The 4129-nt window shown below is 41.3% G+C and overlaps 1 non-coding gene across 1 annotated transcript; it reads left to right on the top strand.

The window, feature by feature from the left end:
- The first annotated feature begins 2877 nt into the window (after positions 1 to 2877).
- On the top strand, positions 2878 to 2985 carry LOC130952597 (small nucleolar RNA R71). The gene has a single exon (XR_009074777.1). It is a non-coding gene; the product is annotated as a small nucleolar RNA R71 (small nucleolar RNA).
- Positions 2986 to 4129: the final 1144 nt, after the last annotated feature.

The raw sequence follows: 4129 nt of genomic DNA, 5'->3' as shown, positions 1-4129 counted from the left end.
CCAAGTATTTCCCCCGAACCATAGTGAGATAATTCTTTGGATTCGGGTTCACACTTTGGTCATGGTTCTTTGTGATCCATGCATTTGCATAGAACTCTTGAACCATCAAGATTCCGACTTGTTGAATGGGGTTGGTAAGTACTTCCCAACCTCTTTTTGAGTGAAAAGGGGACTTCGGGGATCACCTTCTTCAAGGCCACAACTTCATAGAAGTGGACTTGATGCACCCTTGAGAGGAATCTATCCATCTCCCATGACTCGGAGGTGGAAGCTTTTGCCTTCCCTTTCCTCTTTTTAGAGGTTTCTCCGGCCTTGGATGCCATAAATGGTTATGAAAAAGCAACGCTTTTACCACACCAAACTTAAAATGTTTGCTCGCCCTCGAGCAAAAGAGGAAAGAAGGGAGTAGAAGAAGAAGAAATGAAGAAGAGGGGAGATGGTAGTGTGTTCGGCCAAGAGGGGTAAGAAAGGGTGTTTAGGTTGTGTGAAAATGAAGAGTTGAAGAAGGGTATTTATAGGAGAGAGGGGAGTAAAGGTTCGGCCATGGAGGGTGGGTTGGGGAGGGAAAGTGGTTTGAATTTGAAGGGTGAGGTTGGTGGGGATTTATGAAGGATGGATGTGAGTGGTGAAGAGAAAGATGGGATTTGATAGGTGAGGGGTTTTTTGGGGAAGAGGTGTTGAGGTGATTGGTGAATGGGGGAAGAAGAGAGAGAGTGATGGTAGGGTCCTGTGGGGTCCACAGATCCTGTAGTGTCAAGGAAAAGTCATCCCTGCACCAAATGTTGCTCAAAATCACGTTTTGAGCTATTTCTGGCGTTAAACGCCGGGCTGATGCCCATTCCTGGCGTTTAACGCCAGGTTGTTGCCCTTTTCTGGCGTTTAACGCCAGTCTGGTGCCCCTTTCTGGCGTTAAACGCCCAGAATGGTGCCAGACTGGGCGTTAAACGCCCAACTGCTAGGCTTACTGGCGTTTAAACGCCAGCAGCTTCTTCCTCCAGGGTGTGCTGTTTTTCTTCCTGTTTTTCATTTTGTTTTTGCTTTTTTCATTGTTTTTGTAACTTCTTATGATCATCAACCTACAAAAAAGATAAAATAACAAAAGAAAATAATTAATTATAAAACATTGGGTTGCCTCCCAACAAGCGCTTCTTTAATGTCATTAGCTTGACAGAGGGCTCTCATGGAGCCTCAGAAATGCTTAGAACCGTGTTGAAACCTCCCAACACCAAACTTAGAGTTTGAATGTGGGGTTTCAACACCAAACTTAGAGTTTGGTTGTAGCCTCCCAACACCAAACTTAGAGTTTGACTGTGGGGGCTCTGTTTGGCTCTGTTTTGAGAGGAGCTCTTCATGCTTCCTCTCCATGATGACAGAGGGATATCCTTGGGCCTTAAACACCAAGGATTTTTCATTCACTTGAATGATTAACTCTCCTCTGTCAACATCAATCACAGCCTTTGCTGTGGCTAGGAAGGGTCTGCCAAGGATGATGGATTCATCCATGCACTTCCCAGTCTCTAGGATTATGAAATCAGTAGGAATGTACTGGTCTTCAACTTTAACCAGAACATCCTCTACAAGTCCATGGGCTTGTTTTCTTGAGTTGTCTGCCATCTCTAATGAGATTCTTGCAGCTTGCACCTCTAATATCCCTAATTTCTCCATTACAGAGAGGGGCATGAGGTTCACACTTGACCCTAAGTCACACAAGGCCTTCTTGAAGGTCATGGTGCCTATGGTACAAGGTATAGAAAACTTCCCAGGATCCTGCCTCTTTTGAGGCAGTTTCTGCCTAGACAAGTCATCCAGTTCTTTGGTGAGCAAGGGAGGTTCATCCTCCCAAGTCTCATTTCCAAACAACTTGTCATTTAGTTTCATGATTGCTCCAAGGTATTTAGCAACTTGCTCTTCAGTGACATACTCATCCTCTTCAGAGGAAGAATACTCATCAGAGCTCATGAATGGCAGAAGTAAGTCCAATGGAATCTCTATGGTCTCATTTTGAGCCTCAGATTCCCATTGTTCCTCATTGAGGGACTCAGAGGAGAGTGGTGCATGCCCACTGAGGTCTTCCTCAGTGGCGTCCTCCTCCTTTCTTTCCTCTCCATATTCGGCCATGTCTATGGCTTTGCACTCTCCTTTTGGATTTTCTTCTGTATTACTTGGGAGAGTGCTAGGAGGGAGTTCAGTAACTTTCTTGCTCAGCTGACCCACTTGTCCTTCCAAATTTCTGATGGAGGACCTTGTTTCATTCATGAAACTTTGAGTGGTCTTTATTAGATCAGAGACCATTGTTGCTAAGTCAGAAGTATTCTGCTTAGAACTCTCTGTCTGTTGCTGAGAAGATGATGGAAAAGGCTTGCTATTGCTAAACCTGTTTCTTCCACCATTATTATTATTGAAACCTTGTTGAGGTCTCTCTTGATTCTTCCATGAGAGATTTGGGTGATTTCTCCATGAAGAATTATAGGTGTTTCCATAGGGTTCTCCTAGGTAATTCACCTCTTCCATGGAAGGGTTCTCAGGATCATAAGCTTTTTCCTCAGATGAAGCATCCTTAGTACTGTTTGGTGCATTTTGCATTCCAGACAGACTTTGAGAAATCAAATTGACTTGTTGAGTCAATATCTTGTTCTGAGCCAATATGGCATTCAGAGTGTCAATCTCAAGAACTCCTTTCTTCTGACTAGTCCCATTGTTCACAGGATTCCTTTCAGAAGTGTACATGAATTGGTTATTTGCAACCATTTCAATCAATTCTTGAGCTTCTGCAGGCGTCTTCTTCAGATGAAGAGATCCTCCAGCAGAGCTATCCAAGGACATCTTAGATAGTTCAGAGAGACCATCATAGAAAATACCTATGATGCTCCATTCAGAAAGCATGTCTGAAGGACATCTTCTGATTAATTGTTTGTATCTTTCCCAAGCTTCATAGAGGGATTCTCCATCCTTCTGTCTGAAGGTTTGGACTTCTACTCTAAGCTTACTCCATCTTTGTGGTGGAAAGAACTTTGCCAAGAAGGTATGACTAGCTTTTCCCAAGAGTCCAGGCTTTCTTTAGGTTGAGAATCCAACCATATTCTAGCTCTGTCTCTTACAGCAAAAGGGAATAGCATCGTCTATAGACCTCAGGGTTAACCCCATTAGTCTTGACTGTGTCACAGATTTGCAAGAATTCAGCTAAAAACTGATGAGGATCTTCCATTGGAAGTCCATGGAACTTGCAATTCTGTTGCATTAGAGAAACTAATTGAGGCTTAAGCTCAAAGTTGTTTGCTCCAATGGCAGGGATAGAGATGCTTCTCCCATAGAAGTCGGGAGTAGGTGCAGTAAAGTCACCCAGCACCTTCCTTGCATTGTTGGCATTGTTGTTGTTTTCGGCTGCCATGGGTTCTTCTTCTTTGAAGAATTCGGTCAGGTCCTCTAAAGAGAGTTGTGCTTTGGCTTCTCTTAGCTTTCGCTTCAAGGTTCTCTCAGGTTCAGGGTCAGCTTCAACAAGGATGCCTTTGTCTCTGCTCCTGCTCATATGAAAGAGAAGAGAAAAAGAAAATGTGGAATCCTCTATGTCACAGTATAGAGATTCCTTGAAATGTCAGAGGAAAAGAGAAATAGAAAGAAGAAGGAGAAGAAGAATTCGAACTTTAATTAGATAAGGTTCGAATTGTGCATTTAAAAGGAGTGGTACTCCATAAATAGAAGGATGTGAGAAGGAGGGAAGAGGATTTTCGAAAATTCAATTAAAAGATTTTGAAAACATTTTGAAAATTTGATTGATAATTTTCGAAAAATTGAAAGTGGAAGAGAAATCAAGTGATTTTTGAAAAAGATTTTGAAATTAGAAACTAAAAAGATTTGATTGAAAACTATTTTGAAAAAGATGAGGTTAAAAAGATTTGATTGAAAAGTCATGGTTTTAAAAAGATGTGATTGAGAAGATATGATTTGAAAACAATTTTAAAGGATATGATTTGAAAACAATTTGAAAAGATGTGATTTTTTTTTTAAAACAAATTGATGACTTGCCTAACAAGAAAAGATATGATTCAAACATAAAACCTTCCTTAATAGAAAAGGCAAAAAATGTTCAATCAAATCATTAATTGTTAGTAAGTATCTTTGAAAAAGGAAA

Source organism: Arachis stenosperma, chromosome 9, assembly GCF_014773155.1.
Source record: "Arachis stenosperma cultivar V10309 chromosome 9, arast.V10309.gnm1.PFL2, whole genome shotgun sequence".
Classification (NCBI taxonomy): domain Eukaryota; kingdom Viridiplantae; phylum Streptophyta; class Magnoliopsida; order Fabales; family Fabaceae; genus Arachis; species Arachis stenosperma.
The sequence above is the reverse complement of the archived record's forward strand: the minus strand, read 5'-3'. Positions and strand labels throughout refer to the sequence as shown.